Here is a 24,068-nt window from a genome sequence, read left to right as displayed (position 1 = left end):
TTGTGTTGAGAGATTGGAAATGGCGGAGAGCAGAGACCAAAGCGATAACTTGGGTTTGCAAACGCGAGTGCGCCGTCATTGAAACACAGAAAGCGCCCGCAAGTGATCCCGGGAGTTACTTACGATCTGCAGCTGCCGATGGGATACAAGTCGGACACGGCGAGGACGGATTTACGGAACGAGGTTTGGACTTAGCAAGCTGGTTAGCTAGCTAAGCTAACCGTGCTGGCAGCCTGGCGTTAGCTAGCCTCAAGTCGTGTGTGATTTTAACTACGCAGGCTTGTTTGTCAACAGAAGCTGGCGTTAAATTGCTAGTGAGCCAGCTAACGTGCAACTTTTACCCGGTTTCCCAGCTAACCCGCTCGGGTTTATAACATGGTCGCCACAACTGGCCGCGAAATTTTTAATCCAAAGTAAGAGTGGATAAAAAAGTCAAGACATCTGACTATCCTTGTCGCAAGCAGTAAGTTAAGCTGGTTAGCTAAGTTAGCTAACTGGTTTGTTTTTTGCGCACAATCTGAGCTGCCGTTTGCATGGGAATTAATCATCCAGCGCGACAACTTACAGCAACACCCCGCTGGCAGGATCGTTATTTACAAGTTCAACGGGCGACAAAACAGGTAAGACATCCGACACACACCGCCTGACAACATGTCATCCTGACCATCCATGGTTTCACTGGCCGCTGCAGCGGGGCTAATGCTGAGGGCCTCCAAACATGCCTGACTCATTGTTGATTTTTCCACATAACGTTGCTACAATTCACCGACACCATCTTCTCTGACTGAATACATAACGTGCAATGCTCGCTGGGACATTTTGCTCCTTCACCACCTGCAAAGAAAGCTACGAGGCTGTCCTTATGTAAGTCAGTGTGATGGACGGCCTCCAGGCGTCGCTGCGATTCATTTCATTTGCCCGCAACTTGCGTCCTGAACGCGAAAACTTAAAGGACATCTTGACCTCCTGGTGTGGGGCAAGAAAAACCTCTGGTCATTATTAGATAACACATATACATAACTCATGTGCAGTGCTGAAGATGCTCCAAAGTAGATGTAGAAGATGCTAGTCTTGGATTAGCGGTCATTTCATGGACAAAATTCACTTTGATTGACCACATTTTCTGTTCTCCTTGTAGTCCTGCTGCTCATTTAAAGGGGCACTGTGTAGTTTTTGACTCAGAAATATTTATTTTTGCCATAACTGAACAAACAAGCTGTTCTCAGAGGAAAATAAGGTCCCCACGACACTGTTTGAAGCTAGAAAGGTGGCTGGGTCCGCCACACATAAACAAAGTGAAACTGTCAGTTTGTTTATTCAGTCATGAAAACGAAGAACGTTTGTTTATTTACTAATTTCAGCATGAAAATCAATCACTGAAGATTTCTCTCTTGTGATTAAAATTTCTTCCCAAAAACTACACAGTGCACCTTTAAATGTGTGCAGCCTTTTGTGTAGCATTTCAAATACTGGCATTTGTTTTCAACACTTTTGAGTGTAAAAATGGTGACTCTCAGTGTGGAAAATTGTCTTAAACCAAATCGATGAATAAAGGAATAAAAGTCCATGAGAGTGATCAGTGCTTATTATGTATGAGGAAAACACACTTGCATGTCAAACACTGAGTTGCACTGATTTCTAAAACACTTTAATGCAAACTGACATCGAGACGTTTGGAATTGCTGCATTTTATACACGTGTTGTTAAAGATTGTTTATACCTAAATTAGATCGGCACAATAAATTGTTTCAGCATGGTCATCGCAATGTGCACATGTGCAACAGTCATGTAGCAGGACATGCAATGTCAGGTCAAGGCAATTTAACTCAAACATGTCATGCTACAACCTTTTTACTGCGTGAAACAAAAGCAAAACTTGCAAGATTCTTATTTTTAGTGTCTAATCTACATGTCTGTCGATGGGACTGCACTGGCCCTGCCTGCAAATCAATCCACCAAACATAATAATTAAATTCATCAAACAAAGCAGGCCCTAATTTGGATGTTTGATAACATGCACTCTCCTACAAAATCACCTCAATCATCCTAAAATAAGTCATTCTTTCCAAATGGAGCTACTTATCTGGTGAAAATGACTTTTTTTCATATTGCAACATATATTGCAGAAAATCTAAATATTGCGATGTCAGTTTGTCCAGAATAGTGCAGCTCGGGCCTAAATTAGGAAGTATTATAAATATTGCATTTGTCCTTTGTTTCCTTGGTTAATTGATTAGTTTTTGGTCCATAAAATGTCAGAAAGTGGTGAAAAATGTTGATCATTGTTTCCCAGAAGTCCAAGATCATATCCTGAGATATCTTGTTTTGTTCACAAACCAGATATTTTCACATTTAAGAAGATGGAATCAGATAATTTTGACTTTTTCTGTCAGTTGATTAGTTTAATAGTTAGTAATTAAATATATATAATATAATTTATTGTCACACAAACATGGAGCTTGTTTGGAGTGTGTCTCCTTGAGTGACAAAATAATTTTAACCTAGTTGTTGTTCCAAAATAAAAGTCATTATTAGTACTGCAATAGTTTGTTTATGAAAGCCCCTTGAGCGTTAGTGCTACTTTGGAATTTGGCCTTTGTGCACGTAAAGTGCTGGACATTTGATGGACATGTGTGTGAAGAGTTCTGTCTTTGAAATGTCAACAGAAGTCTCTGATAATAAGGCTAAAATGGGACTGTTTTCTTGGACATCAGTCTGTTTAATCTCCAGAGGAGGGGGAGTATATTTCAGTAGAACTTGCTTTAATGTGTTTGTTTCTTTAAAGTTTTTCTTTTGGCTGCATTCAGATGTCTGAAGCAACAACAGCTTCAGGCTATATGAAGTTCAGTGAAGTTAAGTCAGGTCAGATTCATTTGTAAAGCCACAAAAAATCAAAAAATTAAAAATCACAAAAGAAAAGAAATCTTAAGATTGACTTTTCTTCTTGAAATCAAGTTTGGATAAAACCAAGATACTGCTGCTAATGTATATATATTTATTACATATAAATATTTTGTCAAACACCTATTTTTTCACATACTTGTGTTCATATCGGTCCTGTCTATTCTTTGCCTTTATTTGTTTAGCTTAGTTGTCCTTATTCCTAACTTTCTTAGTATGTCTATTCCTGTATAAGTAAACTGAGAGCAGTTTAAAAACAGCACTCAAATTCCTTGTATATGTAAACATGTTTGTCCAATAAAGCTGAATCTGATCCTGACACCACTGCTATCAGACTACAGTTTGGTCAGTGGCATTTAGCACACACTATTTTTAAATAGTTAATGTAAATCTACTTCTTTGTTTTGCTTGAGGACATTTGCTGATAGCAAGTATTCTATTTATTAGTGTTGGTGTTGCAGACTTTGTCATGTTCTGAGTGAAAGCATTGTAGCGGGGCCCCCCAGGCTAAGATGTAGACCAGATAAGAGCCAGGATATAGAGTTCAACGTAGACCTCAGTTATTCAGTTCAAGGTTTGCTGTGACTGCTTGAGTACAACCGGTAAACAACAGAATCAAAACAATGTAGTAAGGAAGTGAAAATAGGCGTTAGTGTTGTTTTATATGTTCCTCAAACTTTGAACAAAATACCATGATTTCATTAATCTTGTCTTGTGGCATATAAGAAAGATTAAATGATCCATGCAAACAAATGTATAAAGGAGGGATGTTTTGTCTTCCACAAGAATGCGACTTGCAGGGGTCATACGAGTGCTGGAAAACCCTTGAGAACATTTATTGTGGTGATTTTGGATAAAGTGCTTGAAACTGCTTGAACTACACTATTTTCTTAAAAAGTTGTTTATTATCAGCTCAGCTAGGTTACAAAGGCTTTTAAGTCTACTTTCACAACTTTTTTATGTTTTCCTTAAATTTGTCACCCCTCTCAAGAATGCTAATGCTCACTATGACAAACAATTTTGGTGGTTTCTAGCACAATAACGTCAGATTTAAAGTGACCAAACATGTTTATATAAGTATGTAATTTACCACGGATGTTTCTGGTCAGAAAAGCTTGAAAAGGCACTTTGAAAGAGCTTGAAAAGTGCTTGAATCTGACTATGTAAGAACCCTGAAGTGGAATGTGGAGAGGAGATGATCCTTAACCAGAACTTGTCACAACACGATGACACGCTATAGTGCTAATTACCGTCACCTCTCTAGATAAAAGAGAGTTTGTGCATACTGATGGAGATGTGGAGGCAGATGAGGGAGGAGATTATTGCTGCTTGATGATTCCAGAAGACTAAAATAAGTCTCATACGTGTTTAATATTTATTCTGTTCCAAGCAGTGGCATTTCCTTTATTAGCTCCTCACACGAGCTGTTAAGCCTACCTAAGGATGAGCCACATTTGAGGCAAATTGTTGGGAGTGAGAGCCCTCCTCCTCCCAGCTAAGCTCTGTGTCTGTATGGAGAATGAGCAGCCATTTTAGCACTCAGCACTGCTGCAGCCTGCCTGCGACTGTCACAGCATTCTTCTGCTGGAGCTCGAGTAGGTATTCATGCTGTTTGTTTTGAACCCCCCTCCCCAGGACACCTGCAGCCAACCTGTGAAAATGTCACTCTGATGCTTTTACTAAGGGTCAGAAGAACACCAGGCAAAGGCTGAATGCTGAAGGATGTTATCTGTGGTGGCAGATAAGTCAGTGAGGCTCACCTGCCACTCTGGCTGGTAACTTTTTGGGGATGATGGCTCATGAATGTCTCAGAATAAACAGTTGTCAGTGTTTGCCTTGTAGTGTTGGCATGTAACTGTAAATCTATCTTTAATAGCAGCATGAAATTTGATATTTATGTTGAACCACTTTAGCACCAAAACTTGACATAATCTGAATCAGTGCCTCTATATCTGCGTCTTGGGCTGTAGTTTTTAGTCACTTGTACATTTCTTAAATTTTTCTACATTCGATCTTTGTTATCCTCATATTTCTAAATTAAATGATGTCATATCTTGCTCCTTCTGTGAATAATGTCACCCCCTTAAGATGATTGATTTCAATATGCAGTGAGGTGATTGGTTTCCATCATCAACTTCTGACTGTAGTCAAATAATTTTCCTGTGAACTGAAACTCACCTGTGTGATATTCCCCACACCTGTTAGCTCTGAGGGGGTTACTTTTATTACAACCCACATATCAACAAGAGTTTACTGGGCCAGCTACATCATACTCGAGTGATTTTGAAAAGAACATTGTGCACTGAACAGTTGAACTAGTAAACATTGGGCACTGTTCATGGAACAAAAGATCAGACTTTTCACCCCTAAATTTATTACCTGTGGTGTTAATGGCTACACTTGCTACACTAGTGCACCTAGCTTTTTTTTTTTTTAGGTGCACCAGCACATAATTTAGGTGCACCCAAGAAATTGATAGCCTCAAAAATATGTTTTATGTCTAACATATCTCAACAACTAGGGGGTAGATTGCTATGAAATTTGGAACAGATATTGATGGTGCAAGGAGGATGAAACCCAATGACTTTGGTGATCTTCTGGCTTTTTCTGGGCCGCCACCTACAGGTCAAAGATTTAATTACTTTGTGAAATATCTCAACTTCTACATCATGGGTTGGCACCCAATTTTGTACAGAAATTCATGGTTCCCCGGCGATGTATCCGAATGACCTTGGTGCTCCACTGACTTTTCCACTTGCACCACCACAAGGTTGACTTTTTTGGTTGTTCGTAGAATATCTCAGACTATTGGATGGTTTGCCATGAGTTTTGGTGCAAACTTCATTTTGCCCACTGATAATAATTTTGTTAATTCCCTGGCTTATTTTCTAGCGCCATCGCCAGATGATAATTTTGATTAGGTTAATAAATAATTATCAAATAACTAAAAAACAAATCATCAAGTCATCCCCATTAGCTTCATGTGTTCTGTGTGTTTTGTGCTAGATAGCAAATCCAAGCATGCTAATTCTCCAAACAAAGACGGTGAATATGGTCAACATTTCAACTGCTAAACATCATCATGCTAGCATGTATTGTAATCATGTGAGAGTGCTGGGGTTAGCATTTAGCTCAAATCACCACCATGAGTCACATTAATCAAAACAGATGAAATGTACAGTATAGGATTTGATGTTACTTTAATTAAAACAAGTCATATGATGATTTTTGATTACTACCACACGGGGGCACGAGAGTTGAAATTTAACATTCATTTTACAAATACTATACCTTGTGGTTTTACATAGGTAGTCCCGTGGCATCTTAAGATAAAATCAAGGAAATTGACTTGATAAATTGTCTTTAATTTACTGTCATTTTGCTGTAGGTATTAAATTTGCACATAATGCATTGGAGGTTGATGGGCACATTGTCCCACAAAGTAGCTTATTGTATTTGTTTGATTTGTTTGTTTGTATTATGGTCGTGGTTGCTAGCTAGCTCACTAGCTCAGGATGAGCCACGATGGGGAGAAGAAGTGAAGAAGTTTAATGACAAATGGCATGAGGAAGATAAGTTTTTGGCGCCGGCAGGAAAAAAAGCTTGATCGGATTTATGCGGAAAGACTTTCACCTTAGGGAAAATGGAGGTGACAGCGATTGAATCCCACGTGAAATATGAAAAGCACCAGCGGTACGCAGCAGCAACTTGTCGGGCTATGCTAATGTCTGCATTGTTTGTGTGTAGCACAACCTACACTTCCTCTGACTCCCTCGCAAATTCTAAACAGTTGAGATTGGTGCTTTGAGTTCTTCACGTGGTGAGCAGGCAATCTTCTTAAATGATATTTGATGAGGTCTTAAAGGGACCTTTAAAACACTGAATTTGACTTTGAACCCTGTAAATATAAGATTCAGTATTTTGGTGTGGAATCAACAAAGTACAGCCTGGATGTTTAATACCAGTACAAACATAAATATTTGAGGGAAACATCTAATTACCTTATATCAGCTAATATGATTTTTTAACATGAGCATAAACCAGTTTTTAATAAGAAACCCTTAAATTTGGTTGTCAAACAGTTGTGACCGAGATACTGATACAGAGCGTGATTTAGTGGTTGAAAAATACACTTGCTCTCTCATGGACAAACTATGTGATGGAGGCTCCACTGCTTTTAAATTACCTATAAACTATTTGCAGCATTTTTGTGCTGACATTGTTTTTTATTTATTGGCCGACATACCAACTTAATTTGGCCACCATATTGCCTCAGCTTTATTCTGATTCTGCATTAAATAGACTCAGTTCTGGCTTCATACTTAATGTAATTTAATTTAATTTATTTGTAGGGGGACCATATACAATAGTAAACATAAATGTTGCCATTTGATGCATTGTACCAGAGTTAGCTTAGAGCTCACATCTGCAGTCCGTTGGCAGGTCATAATTAAAACTTCACATAGTTATAAAACATCACTGAAAAATAATAAACTTAAATGATAAGCTATAACAAGCATAACACACACTTGCTTTTATATGTATGTTTTAGAAATGTGTGTACATATTTATTTGCTCTAGAAAGTAGCAGTGGGTGAATCGTATCTTTTTTTTTGGGCAGCTGAGGAAAAAAGGTAATCTAGACAAAGCTTGTGGTTTCTTGTTTGTTTACTTAAGGGATGTGTAGGAAAGCTATCTTTTGATGCAGCACCCTTTAATCAAGGTGTGATGTCTACAGTTCTGTCCTAGTTTCAGCATGCAGTGCATTGGTTTACATAGCCCTGGCAGATCAGTGTTATCACAAATCAGAGTGTGTAGATAAAAAAACAAACAGTTTTCCAGAGTGTTTCAAATCATCTTTGATAAAATGCAATGGGACGTGCCGGAGGTTTAGTTTCTGCAAAACTGAAACGGCTCGGCTCTTGGCAAAGCCTGCGCAGCACGGGCTGCTGTATGCTGTGGTTTGTCCCTCGACTGTGGCACTCTGAGTCACTGTAAGGCAGCAACACACACACACACACACACACACACATACAGTACATGCGTACTGTCTTCAGCTGCTGCGAGCGAGCAGAATGCAGGGAAGAAGAGCAGCGCTGCTTCGACTCCTCGCTGCCTTCCTGCTGTCAGAGCGATGGCCTACATTCTCGCGTGGAGAAAAAAAGGCTTGTGCAGCAGACTGTGAGAATCTGTGAGGGTTGGGAGGAAATGGAGGGAAGGAGAAAAGGTAAAGACGAAGAATGAGAGAAACAGAAAGATCACATTCAGGACGAAATTGATAGGGCAAGCAAGAAAACAGAGCAAGGACATGCACATTGCGTTACACAACCATTTCATTTTGCTGTTTGGATTTGGAAGGTGTGATGAAAAATGCATTTGCCAGAATGATGATACTTGGAATAGAGAAAGTGATAAAGAGAAAGTGAGAACTTTTTCACAGGTATTTAATCCTCTGCTGGTGTGACTGGATGTGTGCCTGAGCCCAGAGGACACTGTCAGGTAAATAAGAGGAAGTTTAACAGTTGTGGGTATCTCACCTCAGATGTCAGCAGTGTGTATTGAACATGTAGTGTAAACACCTCGTGTGAAGTGGAGCGTAAAGGTGCGTCTGTGCCTGGGTTTTAAATTTTCTGACGGTGAGACACTTGGCAGTTTGACTTAATGTGTTGCCATGCAAGTTGCAGTCGGCACTTACATATGTCTTGCATATTTGTCATTTCTGCACGTGTGAATGCACCAACTTGGCATCACATTCGCTTTTTGTTTTGGTTTTTGCTGTATCGCTGTCAGAATCTGTAAAGCACATGAATCACCGTAGGGCTCCAATATTGAAATTGCGTGTTTTCAAAGGTTGTTGCATACGACATTGGGTGCAAAAGCCGGTAATGTTTACTATAACTGGACGTTTGTCTCTTCCATGTCAGATGATGTAGTTATGATTCAGGTGAAAAAGATCAAACCAGGAATACATTTAAGATGGTGACATCCTAATCCAAGACAACACAAAAAAGAAGACTGAAACCCTTGTACTGTTACAGCCAGTTCAATCATTGCTTGACAGAACAATTAACATTCTTAAAGTGATTGACTTGTGTCACTAATTTAATTTCAGTTGTAATTATATTTCAAATGAGTGTTATGATACTGGAATTTCTAACTTCGATACAATAACTTGAAAGATATTGGTATTTACTAACATTTTTGATTCCATGGGGAAATATTTACACAACCTTGAGCACTTCAAATTTTAGAATTTTATTAAAAGATAAATATAACTTGTGTACTGTGTTTTCAGCAGAACAGCATCAAAGTTAATTTCTTTCTGACGGGTACGTGTGTATCGATACTGTGTAACATGAGTATTGAAACTGTTTCAACCCATAGTATACAATACATATAAATGTATTACATTTACTTGTACTTTTGATGCTCAAGTACATTTAATATCAGATACTTTAAGACTATTACTCAACTACTTTTTCGTATATAATTTTGTATGGGTTACTTTCAAAGTAATATTTTAACACAATATCTTTACTTTTACTCAAGTGTGACTTTTGGGTACTTTTAACAACAGAGACCAGTTCAGATTTGAGTCCTGCTCACACTGTGGCTGACCGAGCACAATGCAGGCTTCGTTTTAGTCACAAATTTGCTGCATTTTCTTCGAGAACGTGACATTTTCACTTTTGTGTGGCTCAGGACTGAGGGATTTATATGATGCAAAGTGAAAGTGTAGAGAAGCTGTGGGAGAGTGAGACAGTACAGTGAGAGCAGGATTAAGAAGACTGAAACCATCTTCTATTTATCACCGTGAGAAACTTCTAGGGTTTTGCCTTGCTCAGGAGTCGGAGGGAAAGCAACCTGATTTATTTATTGCACAGCAGAAAGGCTGCAGAGCAGTATACCTATTGCGTCGATGATGTCTAGACTGTGGCCATTGACAGAGGGAAACAGCTCTAAGAGGAAATGATGTGGTCTTTTTGTTCAGTGTGAAGTGTAATGCAGAGATTCTAACTACTGGCTGTGGTCTAGGTATTCAGATGCTGGCTGCAGGCTTATGCCACAGGTGTTTTCACACTGATATTCAGGTAGTTTACATCTCTATACAGAGAGTGGTTTCAGTCTGCGATAACTTTCCACCTACTTACAGCATCCCAAAACCAGTGATTGGACTCGGTTCTCACCAACAACTTTTTATATGTTAAATGCAAAACAGACAACACAATTCTGGGTTTTTTGTTCAGAAATGCATACGATTGCAGAACATGTCAAGTGTTTAAATAGCTTGGGTTTTCCCAGCCTGTTTTTTTTCTGAACTGAAACCAAAAACACAACAGAGACACAAAGAGCTGCAGGAAAATTGTAGAAGAAGACAACCGTTATTACGAAGCATGTGACGGCTATTTGAATATAGCGGTTGAGCTCACATTGATAATTATTGATGATGACTTTTACTGTGAAGAAGCTGACTTGCTTGGTTGACATGATTTTTAAATGAACAGCATAGATGCCTGAAGTCATGTTGTTGGTTTAAGGACAATAAAAATGCTTTTAGCTTGCTAACAGTGTGTCTTCAATAGGGAAATGGATTTGCAATTTCAGTTAATCAAAGCAAGATTGCAGATTCTCTGAGATTTTTTTTTCTCACCACCCCTGTAGTGTAACTTACCAGTAGCCTGCAGATGCACTTTTCAACTTGCTATCATGGCCACTGTAGCAGTCAGAGATGATGGAGAAACAGAACTGGAAAATCCTCCTGCTTTCCTGAAGTCAGTAGTGTGGCAACATTTTGCACTTTTTTCCCCAGAAGTCATGTCAACGCCAAACTACAGGCTATATTAATGTGACACAAACCCACTGCATCTTTTTCAAGTAGAATTTGGAAATGTAAATGACCGTCGTCAGGAGGTATGATCAGTTTATCTTCACAAATCAAGTTTTGATAGTCTGATAGAAGCATAGCAGTCAGTGCTGGGGAAAAAATCTTAAAATCGAAAATCAAATTGTGGATTTGGAGAGTGGTAACACCCCTAGTCTGTAGGATGGCACTGTTAGCCGGCCAGTTGAGCACTTTGGTCGGTACTGAAATATCTCAACCGATGTCAGATGGATTTCCATGAAGTTTTGTAGAGACACATTCAAAGTGCCAAGAGGATGTATCCTAATGACTTTGGCGACCCCTAGAGTTTTCCTGTGGGGAACACCAATTTTAAGTGAAAGGCCTTGATAACAATTGGATGGATTGTCATGAAATTTGGTACAGTCAGTCACAGGGATGTACATTTTAGGTGTTGTCTTTAATTGATAGTCAGCTATTAACAATTGAAGATTATCAGTTACTCTTCAATCTTATATGAAATATTTTGGACTTTTTTCCATTAGAACATTTAACCCCTGACATGATTTATTTACAAAATCAGAGTAGGCTATATTAAGAGGAAAGAACAGAAAGTAAACACCAAGTTAAACAACTGGTCCAGCAAAACCCAACCCATATTGAGGGTACTAAAAGGCTATAATGATAAACATTATACCTGCTTAATATCAGAATGTTGGCATTGCCATTGTGAGCATGTTTGCTGATATGTTCAGTCACCTCTTTACCTCAGTGAGTCACTCTCTTGTGCTCCCCATAGCCTTGTATATTTATTTACTGTAAATTAAGTATCCCTGCTGAATACGAGATGAAGCATCTTACTTATGGAGTAAACGGAGTGCATTTAAATAAACATGTATTTAAACTTTATATGCCATTTTGCAAGTGTAGTAAAACTGTGTTGCATAGTTGCCTTGTAACTGTGTCATGCATTGTTTGATACATTTTTCAGTTAGTATAAGTTATGCAGTACATTTACTTTTATTATAATATGTTAGTTTTATAAAGCGCCTTGCAAGAGACCCAAGGATGCTTTACATAGGGTATGGAAGTAACTGAATCTTAAGTCTATATTACAGGTCAGTAATAGTTGGTAGGTGTGTTTGTTATTTGACTTAATGCCCTATATTTTACCTGACTCAATAGGCTAAAGCAGCTCACCTTCCCTCTGATAATATCTGAAATGGTCCATTCAGCTTTCCTTACTTCCTCTGTCTCAGCTCTCCTTGTCCCATTCAGCTGAAATACAGGCCACTGAGGTGTGGTTTTTCACTTCAGGTTAGCCTGCCAGTACCATGACTTTTTGGCTGCACCTGACAGCTAAATATGTGTAAAGAAAAACGGGTTTGGTGACAAAGCTAGTGATAACGGCTGTCAGCGGTGTCCACACAAAGGAAATCATGTCACTGGCTGCACTCAAGAAAACACCTTAGTGTGAAATCAGCTTAAGATAAGATACTGTGTTTACTTGTTCTGCTGATTTACCTGCAGTTGGTGAGTAATTTATTTCCTCCTACCATGCTTTGGACCTAAATTTGACCTTAATTTGAAGAGAATTACAAATGAATATGTTATATGAAGAATCTGCCTGATGACGTGATGGCACTGAAGATTCTTAGCATTGAAACCCGATAGGAGTATCCACAGTTTTTCCTTACTTGTACACGCGTGTTTGATTTTCATATATAGCCTTTCAGCTGTGAAAATTAACTTATTTTGTACTTAAACTTTCTGTAACAATTTCAATCTTCGTTTGGGATGAATAATTTTTCATAGCAAGTATTTATGTATGCAAATATGTAAAGAACACCTGTGAGAAACCGCGTTAAAGCATATAGTTGATAAACTGTCATACTTTAGATTGGTCGATGGAGGTGAAACAGACTTGAAGAATTATAATTTAATTATACTTTGGAAATTATACCTTCTGCGTCTGCAAGGTTCTGTGTGATGCTCTGTAAAGACGGTGTATCTCCAATTTGTTATGACCACAGTGCCACAACAACCTATGGAATACATCTCTGTATGTGTGTAATGCATCGTCTGAATGGATGCCAGACATTAGTATAAACAGACCTACCATATGTTCTTGGTGCCCACAGCTCTGGAGTATAATTCAGGCCTAAGTTGGATTCAACAGTGGCTGATTACAGTTCACAATACTGATCTTGACTAATTGATTCATTTTTTTGTCTATAAAATGTGAGAAAATAGTGAAAAATGCACATTATAATCCCATTCAGAGGTGACATATTCAAATTGCTTGGTCTCTCAGACTAATCTTCCAAAATAAAGATATTCAGTTTACTATTGTATATGACAAAGAAGCATAAAATGCTCACATTTGAGAAGATAGAATCTGCAAATGTTTAGTATTCCTACTTGAAAACTGCCTGAAATGATGAATGAATTGTAGTGCATTGAAAGTGCTGTGTAAAGCAAACTACCATCATTACGGGCCTTATATAACTGTAATTACAGACCAGCTTAACTATAATTAGCCGAATGGTAAGCCATGACATGATTTGTTATTGTCGTGATTGGAAAATTTCACCTGAAGTGTGGCAGCATTTTAGAAAGTTAGAAAATGATAAACATGTCATTTGCAAACAGTTTTTCAGGTAATGCAAGATTAGTCGAAAAAGATTTGACTCTGACTCGTTCCCAATGTGAAGTTACGCTGAGGACCATCACAGGCATCTTTGGACATCGTGGTGGATTGATTAACCAAATTATTGACATCATAGACATTTCTGGTGGTTGATTGATTACCCAAAGAAAAGTTCTTGTTCCAAGGATATGATCATTCATACATTAAATGCTCATCTGTTCAGTTTGGACCACCCACAGTAACGTATCAATATTAATTACAAGTATTGTTCCTCATTTCTATTCCTTCACGTTCCACTAAAAGTCTTTACCATTGCAAGAAATTATGACTACCAAAGCAAAGTAACATATTCCTCTTTTAGTTTCATGCAAACCTTTTAAACAGTGTGACTTGTTATTGTTCCTCCTTTAGACAAGTTCTCACAAAGAGATGTTAAACAAGTGGAAATTAAGGCTCCATGATGCTCCACTGCAGTGTTTTTTTAACTGCTTCTACAGCTCTCTTTTATAAACTTGCTTTCAGTATAACTTAGATTTTCTGTCTTGGAAGATATTCTTATAAATTTTGCTTGAGCATTATTGGAGGGAGCTTGAGAACAAGAATTTCATTGCCAATGACAGCTTCGCTTGCATGCCAATAACAAAAAAAGAACTAAAATAATGGCAAGTCTAACAAATGCCGTGGGTAATGTGTTGGGGATAAAGGGATGATCTCCCTCTTAAATTTTAGTTATGTTAATAGGTCAGTCTTGGCTTGAGGCTGCCTTCAGACATCAAGAAATTTTTCTTGGCTTCCCACGAGGTACAACGCAAATCACAGGGAAGACACTTGCAGAGACAAAGTACATTGAGGGCATGTATCTACATTTTGTCGAGTCTTGCATGCTTCTTCTGCAAAAACAAATCAGAATTTCTATGTAACAACAGGATCGGATTTCTTGTTGCTGAGCTAATTTTCTTGTCACAAGGTATTAATATTGCTACTTCTGATGTGGATATGATTGTAGCCCCTGTTACTGTTTCTGCCTGGCATAGCTAACATTTATAAACAGCTAAGCTAACTTAAGAATGGGATTCAACAATCAACAAGTGGTTGATCTGGTTTTCTTTCGGGCGTAGATGTTGTTTGTTGTAGATTGTTTCATTGTTACTTAATACGGTGTGAGTGTTTTGTGGTTGCAATGGCACGTGATGTACTGACCCATTCAATGTATAAAGTGTTACTGGATTATGAATAAAAAACAGGCAGACTCTGAGTTGAATATAGACTGTCATGCTGTTCCATAACAAGTCAGTGCTGGCTGGTCTACTGAAGCTGAGACTGCAGCTGGACCAAACTTGTGAAGGACAGATGGAGCCTCCTGTGAAATGCAAAGAAATCAAAGACGGTGTGGAGTGTAGGCTTCATCATCTTTTTTTTATAAAATTGTATGTTTGAATACGCTCCATTATCAAAAGAAAATGTCAAATATTTGAAGTCCATGTGAATAAAATAAAATATATGATAAAATGTATCACCCTCACCTTGGATCATACTTTGAGAGCAGATTTCATAAGAAGATCCTCATATTTATGTCCGCACCTTCAAATACAAAGATGTTGTTACTTTTAAACTGGTTGTTTGGTTGCAAGAGCAGAGTTGAAAGTGAAGAAGAATTGAAAGTAAAGAGCAGATGTTCACTTTGAGGCCCCTTTCCAGATGTACAGTATGCTCAGAATACACAAGTTGGCATGGTCTCATCACCAGTCTGCTGTGAGAAAGTCGACACTCAGCACATATTCACATAAGGAGTGAATCTCATGCTTATCATCCTTATCAGATAGTTTTGCAATGGATGGCTTGCTGATTTTGTTACTCTGGCCAATGGAATTTCAGCATGCCATCATTATCCGAAACTTCAATGTGTTGCTACTAGAGTGTTTCAGAGGTTTTAGCTGCTATTTTTAATGTATTACGTAACCTATTTTTGTCAAATCTCAAATCAAGAAAAACAAAGGAAATCGCTCATTACTGAACAAGAAGTGCATGATTTTCAAACAAGCCTGTATTACTCATCTTAACATACCTTCCAGTTGTAATTTATACTTGAGAAATACAGTATAAGATCTGATGAAATCCAATGAAACATCAGCTAGTCATTCAAAAGGCCACTCCTCAAGAAGCTACTAACTCAGTGACTCACTTATTGGTATTTTCATGACTAGGGGCAACAGCAAAACAGGTGCGATGACAGAACTTCTGACTTTTAAAAGCAACTGGTATAGCAGGAAGACATCATCAGTTGGAGTGCTTGGTGATGTGTAGCTGCCGACACATCAAGGAAGCAAATTCTACAAGACCAAAACGACATACACCGATCAGCCACAACAGTAAAAGCAGCTGCTTTATATTGTTCAGGTTCCCCTTGTGTTGCCAAAACAGCCCTGACACATTGAGGCAGAGACAAGACTTCTGGGGGTTTCCTATGGTGTCGGGCATTGGGACATTGACAGTGGATCCTTCGGGTCCTGTGAGCTGGGAGGGGTGGGCCCTCCATGGAGCGGACTTGTTCCTGCACATCCCACAGATGCATGTCAGATTGGGGACCTGGGGCATTTGGGGATCGGATCAATGCCTTGTGCTCTTAGTTACATTCCTTGGGTCATTGCTGAGCAGGTTTTCTGGTGTGGCAGGGTGCATTGTCCTACTGGGAGGCCACTGCCATCAGGGGGTGCCGTTACCAGGAGGTTGTTGACGTGATCTACATAGGTGTTTGGGTGGATGGTGCGTGTCAAGTGGCAGGACCCAAGGTTTCCCAGGAGAACTCACTTCACCTGTCAGTGGTTTTATTGTTGTGGCTGATCGGTGTAGAACTGGTGGTGATGAAAGCCAACTGTTGGGCTGTGTCAAGTGGCCTGTGTTTCGGCCAGACTACAGCTGACAGCCAGTCAGTATAGTTTAGTTTAGTTTAGTTTCAGCATAGTTTATATGTTCTGCACCTGCAAGAGGGAATAACTCTTGATAGCACGATGTGGTGGCAGTCTCTATTTGTCATTTGAAACGGGAAACCTGAAGACTCAGGACTGCAGATATACAAACTGTTGTTATGATAAAGCAGTGTTTCTGTTTTCACATCACTCTCGCCACCTCTACTCTGATGAAAAGTTGCAAATGGCCTTGATGGGCTCAAAGGGGCTTTCTTTTTCCGTTTCTCTTCTTGTGCACTTATTTGCTTAGCTGAAGAGCCAATCAGAATGATTTCTCTCACTGACGGGCTCTGCTGCAGATTAGGGCCAACATAATAACAACAGAACATAGGCCAACGGCCAACCATCAGCCTGGTTTGTCAGGGCCATAAAATCAGTGCACTTCCCTTCTTTATGTAGATCTCTGATGCAGCAATGAGCTGCTGATTGATTCAGCACTGCTCTGGGTGAGCATAGTCTGCTTCACCAACAGGAAAATCACCATGGTGCTCAGCTCTTATGGCTGCACGCTCTGCAGACACGGGTCAACCATGTGTCAGCTGAACAGATGGAAACAGAAGCTGAAGAGGAGGATCGTGGACGACGTAGATCCAGATAGTCGTAGAACCAGATAATAATGATACGACTACACACTCTGTAAACATGCAGTGATGATGACTGAAAGGAGACCAGGGAAGTATGTGTTACTATATTTGTATTTTTAGGTTTAAGTTCTTGTTATACTGTCATCTCTACAGGGACAACAGAAGACTATAAGATGAAATGATTGTGCTTTGTGATGATCCTGCTGGTGAAGCAGACTGTAGTTGAGCTTCAGACCCCTTTCACTTTAGGTCAGTGGCAGGCTAATGTCATGACCCAGTCACACACAGTACTCAAGCTGCAGTGATGAATCAATTAGTCAATCAAAAGAAAATGAGATGCCAACTTTTTTGATAATTTGTTAATCTTTTCAGCCATTTTTCAGGCAAAAATGTCAAACATTTGCTGGTTCCAGCTGCTTAAATGTGAGGTTTGCTGCTTTTCTTTGTCATTTATGACAGTAAATGAAGAGTCTTTGGGTATAAATCATGAAAATAATTGACAGATTAATTATTAATGATAAAAGTATTCGTTTTTTTTGTTTGAACTTTGCTATTGACCATGCTGGAGCGACAGTCATTTTCCCCCAATGAAGGTATCGGGCAACAGCAGGTGTCAACGGCTCTGAGACCGGTGTCACTTTAATTAAAAAGAGCATATCTCTGTATTTAATTGTATATATTTAATTGTAATATTTGCATGGTTAAAAAAAGAGTAATCCCAATGTCCACAAAAAGTTATATTAGATAAAAAAGTAACTTTGATGATAGCTGGCTGCATTCCCAGTATGAAGTCATCAAAGTCCCATAAACTGTGACATGAATAGTTAAATTATATGTACATCTTCCACAGTTAACAGGATTGTCCTCACTCTGGTTATCTAGCGGTGAATTGGTTGGAGTGGGACACGCTGATAAAAAGATCCTACATGCTGATGTGTGTTTTCGGTTTGTGTTTGTTGACGAGGCGCTGGGATTATGAGAGGTGAAGCCACGGAAGTTGACAGAACATTGTGGTGTTCAGTCTGTCCCTACCTGCTGCGTAGCTAACTAGCCAGCTGTCCGCAGATATCAAGCTGATGTCTCGTTAAGAAACACAAACATCAGGAGCAGATGACTCAGTGTGCAAGCTTTTCTGCTCTGTGAGTGCTGAGACTGATTATTAAAGTGGATGTTTGTGCTCTTCTTAGTGGAAGCATCCAGGAATAATTGTTTATAGCTGTATGGGATGAATTGCAGTTTTCGGATAATGATAGTTATTCTCTTACTGTCCTATTCATGATGTTCTAAAATATGATGTTTCAGTCACATACTGCATAAAGGAAAAGAAAATCTATTCAAATCTTTAAACAACCAAGTTTTTAAACAAACAAGTGTTTCCATTTTCTGCAACTTCATACTTCTACTCCACTGCAATTCATAGGCAACTATTGTACTTGTACTCCACTACATTCATTTAACAACTTAAATTACTATTTATTTTATAGATTTACTTTAACAAAAAATAAAGAATACATTATGATTTATTGTTATAGATCAAGATAAAACGACAAAAGTATGTTTTGGTGTTAAACCTTTCATAGTTTTACTTAAACTGCCAATAGACAAGTTTTCTGCTAAAAATGTATCATTATGTAGTAAGTGTTGATTGCACAATGTAATGGATATAGAATAATGAAACCATCAGTGTTTCCACTGGTTCCCTATAAACCTGGATAACACAATACAATTTTTTCTGCCAGCAGGCACACGGTCACCCTGGAAAAGGAAGGTTAACCGGCGATCCATGTCTATTATAGACTAAATGATTGAATAAATTCATGTTTTGTACTGTTTTGTTGTTATTTGTGACTCTGAGGAAAACATAAACAATCCAGTTGACTTTGCAGCTGCGGCGACAGACAATACTACTTGGAAATGCTAGGGTGGAAGGTGTCTGTTGCCACTTTTAATAAAAAATGTAAAAGGCATTTTACTTGTAACTAGAGTTGTCACAATACTGAAATTTCTAAGTTTGATACAATACCTCGGAAAATATCAAAATTCATGGGGACAAGTTGACACAACATTAGAGGCATGAAATTTTAGATTTTTAACAAAAGATAAATATGACAAGGCTATAACTCGACGAAGAGATACAACTTTCTTGGCAAGTAGCAAAGAACAGCAGAAAGCATTAATTACCAAACTTTTTCATAAACGTTTCTCTCCAGATTAGGCCTTTAAAAATAATGGGTGTGTCGACTCAGTGTCAGAGAGAAGAGGGAGACAGTGCAGCTGATGCTAGTGTATCGATACTGCAGATATTCCAAACACTGCTTGTAACAGAGTATTTCTGCACCGTGGTGTTTCTACTTTTACTTAAGTAGATCTGAGTGCTTCTTCCACCTCTGGGTGACACCAACCTCCACCATATGGTTGTAAAGAAGGGTGAGCAAGTATGGTTCAGATACCACCTCCTTTGATGTAACCCAGTGATATTACATTTTTCCACATATGTACATCTGGTGATTAGAAACATACTTTACTGTCACTTTTACAGGGAATTTTGACTGCTGAGAGAACAGCATCATTTAATGTGCCACATAATAGAACTCATGTTCACTTAATGAAAAAGAGATGTTTTCTGGTGTGCAGATAACATGTGATGATTGTTGACAAATGTGCTCTTGTCAGTACGTCATAATTTGTACGATGTCAGATGCATCCCATACTAACAGTGTTTCCAATCTCTTCTCCCAGTCGGAGGCCAGCCGGCTTCTCCCTGCACCTGGGATGGTGCCATGTGACAGAGCGGCCGTGGAGCCATAACCCCACCACCACCGCTCCGTCATCTCGACTCCAAGCTGCTCGCCCACCGCTGAGCTCACCGTCAGTCTCCCCTTCCTCCCTTTATCTTTGCTCTGAGCCCTGGACAAGGCCACCACAGCCACCACATGACTCACCCACTGGAGCCCTAGATCAAGTAAGTCAAGTTGGGCTGGTTAGCGTTGTGAGCTCTGTTTGAGTGCTGCAATATAGTATGTCTCACTGCTGAGCCACAGGTAATTACAGTGCTGCAGCCTGTTGTGTTTTTTGGGTCTTGTAGAACATAAGTAACAATGTGTATTATTCAACACCCACTCCATATTCCAAGAATATAATCATGTTTGTTTATTGATTTTATTGACTGAAAATGCACCCTTTATTTATTATTTTAGAGTGAACTTAGCTTCTAACTCAGGCTCAAGGCCATGTTTGTAGGATGGCAGTGGTAGAGGTGAACAGAGGTCAATATTTAATATTCAGAGAAGTAAAGCAAGACACGGGAGCTGCTTATTTTGCTGTATTGAGCTGCAAATGAGTCATGGACATGTGCACATGGACATGCACCATGTGCCTGGCAGGTTTCTGCTTGTTTCAGTTTGTTAGTAGAAGGGCTGCAACTAATAATTGTTTTAATTATCTATTATTCTTTTCCATTCACGGTTTTGCCTACAAAGTATGTGAATAATGAAAAACGGCAATCACAAGTTCTGGGAGATCAGGGTAACGTCATCGAATTGATTCTTGTACTGTATAAGATAAACAACCCCATATGTTTTAATTTGCAGTTGGACTGGGTAGTATATACATTTTTTTATCATTATCATGTTATGAGAATATACATGCCTTACATTTTGGATATCTTTATATCGTGATATGGCACAAGTGTCGTCTTTTCCTGGTTTTAAAGGCTGCATTACAGTAAAGTGACATAATTTTTAAATTTACTGGACTGTTCTACTTGTTCTAATACTTGCCTTTACCCACTTAGTCGCTATATCCACATTACTGATGAATATTTATCAAACATATCCTGTTAAAATTTTGTGAAAGTACAGGTAATCATCCTTACCAGATTGTTGCAATATCGCTACAAAGTATTTGTTCAAAAACATTGCGATATATGATTTTTCTCGTTATATATTGTGTACTGTGACAGAGCCTGTTTTTAAAGCTATTTCGCCCAGCCCTAATTTACATCTATAACAGTGAGAAGAGCAGCAAATATTCACATCTGAGAAGCTTGAACAAGCGAATATTTGATATTTGTCATTGACAAATGAGTCTGTTGCCAAAGCTGATGACGTCATCAGCATTAGCAATTGCTAATAGCCAGAGTGCATCCATCACTATACACTGGCTTCTTGTATAGTGTAGGATATATAGTATAATATCTGCTCTGCACGTTTTCCACATTTGATTGTATCATAAACTTAATTTAATAATGATCTTTTTGCCATCAGCCAGGGTTGGGTGATATGATGGTACATGCAATGGCTGAAAAATGTACACAGGTAAAAATTCGGCAATACCGTTTCCACTGCAGTGACTATCCCTTATTCTTGGGCAGGCTGGATTCTCATCATCTTCGCTTGATTTTGCAAATGCAGCTGCCTTGCAAGGTTATGTGATTTGGTGAGCAGGACTGCTTACCGCATGAGAGTTGTTGTGCATCTCTAAGCTGGTTGGCCAACCACTGCAAAAGACGAGAACAACAAAAAACATGTAGGGTGACAGTGAAATTGTAGATACAGATCAGGAGGCATCTCACTCCAAGCAAGATGAGGGGGAAGCTTTTATTTTGAAAGAATGTTAGTTTTACTGTTTTGTTTTCAACTCAAGTGTTGCCAAATATGAGACAGTTGTCTTTATTTGTATGGAAGTAAAATATGAAAATAATTGAATGTGATCAAGTACGGTATGGTATAAATGTACGGAAACATTAATAATAATTACATATACCTTGATAGAAGATTTTGGCCATATTGGCCACCTGCACCATCAGCCTTTGCAATAATTCCTTTAAAGACTAAATAATAAATGTAGCTTGTAGGAGGAATGAAGATGAACAAAACTAACAGACAATTAAACAAGTGTTAGTATTGCCACAAAAAGTCACTCTAGCTTTTCAGTTGTATTCATTTAAAGGGTGTGAATCCAGTGTGAGTTTTGCTTTTAAAAGGATTTTTATCGGCTTTTCGTGTTTCACTATAGGCCATTATTTTGGGCGTGTTATGTGTTTTATGGAGCAAACTGAGGTTGTTTTAAGATCTACAGTAAAAAAGATGATAACGCTTTGAACACTATCAATTGTAATGAAACAAAAACTATGAAGAAAAAGCCCCTGGGTGCAAATAACTGGAAGTGAGAAAGGTTTTCCATTTAATATGAGAAACAGACTGAATAATTGGCTGAATTTGAAAGACTCTAGTCTTCACTGTCTCAATACAGATTTAATAGTCTGTCATTTAATTTTGAAGAGCACCAGTTAGTTCAGGCTAAATTAATAGTTAAAAGAGAGAAGAAAGATAATACTCCTGTCTCTCTCTCCCTGGCCTTTCTGTATTATTCCCCTGAGCTGTGCGCTCTGAGATTTGTGGCCCCAAACCGGCTGCATGGCTCTGAACATCGCAGCATGTCTGAGTAGCCCTCCCTCAGCGCTTCACGAGTTGAAACGAGGACAAGCTCGCACACACACCCACACTCGCACTCCAAATTACACAGAGACCAGTGGAGTTCAATAAACGATGAATATTCATGTGGAATTATCAGTCTGGCAATGAACGTGTTAGAGATTGAAAATGCTCTGTGAAAAATTAGGTGAGCAGTGACACACACACGCACTGAGAGAGGCAGATATGCAAGCCTGCCTGTCGAAACGGATGATATCATACAGTCATGTTGTTTTGAATAATATTCATCATGTTACTGACAGGTTTAAAGATATATTTAGTGACTATTTTTAGGATTTAGAATGGGATGTATTTCTCCCAGAAGGAGACGGTTCCACTTGTATGTGTGTGGGTATGTTTATTATACATATTGCATGAATTGTAAGTAGGAATGTGCACAATTAGATGGCTACCCTCACTAGTTACCAGAAATACTTCTCAGTTGAACTTACTATTTTATCGTTCTATACATTTAAATTACCTACAATCAGGCATGTTTCCCAAAGATCTTTTGTTATGTTGAATAAGGCTGGACTCACGCTACAGGACTTTTAAGATCCCAACCGACTGTTAAAATTGGGTTGCATCACGCACACAAGGAGAATCAGATTCTTCTCTCTAATCTCAAACCTGCACACACTACAAGACTTGAAAATAATGCACATCGCATCACACACTACAGGATATTATTAAGATTATCATGCCAGAGGGAGCACTGCAGCACCTCATGTGATCTCACACGTGACCTCAAATGTAAACAAACATCTTGCTGTAGTAACGTTAATACTTTACATTGAGAAAAACAAAAGCGGAGGAATTGAGCCTGGATGAAAAAATGGTCGGGGAGACGCTGTCATCACGGGCTGTCTATTCTTCAATGAGAACAGGAGGTGACATTTTAACTGTCGGTTTTTATTATCTGTCAACAGTAGTATGCTAGCTAACATTACCCTCAAGGGCAAGGGTTGGTTACTGTTGCTTGGCAACACTGTCATCTGCTCTGGGATATTCCTCCCAGAGTCCCCCAGATTTTGAGTAACCCTAACCCTGACTGGAGTTTTCAAGGCTTTGCTACGTTTGATATTTATCTGGGAGTTCAGGAGGTTTAAGACTGAATCTGTTCACCCCTCACATTGACAGATAATCTGGGCTGAACAGCGGAACCAACCAAGTTCTCTGCCCAGATTTCTCCTCCGAAAGTCAGGAGGGGCAAATCAGGGTTAAATCAGCCCGACACTCCTGGAGTCTGAACCTGGCCTCGGGGCTGCACAGGTGCAAAATCCAAATTGCACAAAGTTGCACATTTTTTGATAAAGCTAAAATGTTTGACAAACATGCATAATGAAGTACAAGTCTTGTTCTCCAGATGTAAAAAAACGTGTTTGCGTTTTGAAAATAAAAAGGTATGATGCAAAAATGATCCTTCCTACTAGTCGTGAATGAAATCACAATTGTAATATTTATCAAAAATAATTGTAAAGTGATTTCATTGTTTAAGAACTTTTACTTAGTGATTTGTTGTCATGTTTTGTAGGATAAAAAGCAAAGTTTATGATGCACGACACCAAGTGCCACACATTTCAGCTGCAGGATGTGATTAACCATTTCAAATGGGCCTTATCATATATGCAATATATTTTCAAACAATGCTTA

The 24,068-nt window shown here is 38.8% G+C and overlaps 1 protein-coding gene across 1 annotated transcript in view; it reads left to right on the top strand.

The window, feature by feature from the left end:
- Positions 1 to 210: 210 nt before the first annotated feature.
- The window catches only part of ncoa1 (nuclear receptor coactivator 1), a 63,333-nt gene continuing 39,475 nt past the window's right edge, over positions 211 to 24,068 (top strand). Inside the window, exons 1-2 of the mRNA XM_073492538.1 lie at positions 211 to 620; positions 19,681 to 19,903. The gene's annotated coding sequence lies outside the window, so the exon portion shown is untranslated. The remainder of the gene's footprint in view (positions 621 to 19,680; positions 19,904 to 24,068) is intronic.

The sequence above is a fragment of the Pagrus major genome, chromosome 22 (genome assembly GCF_040436345.1).
Source record: "Pagrus major chromosome 22, Pma_NU_1.0".
NCBI lineage: Eukaryota > Metazoa > Chordata > Actinopteri > Spariformes > Sparidae > Pagrus > Pagrus major.
This window is presented reverse-complemented; position numbering and strand designations above follow the sequence as displayed.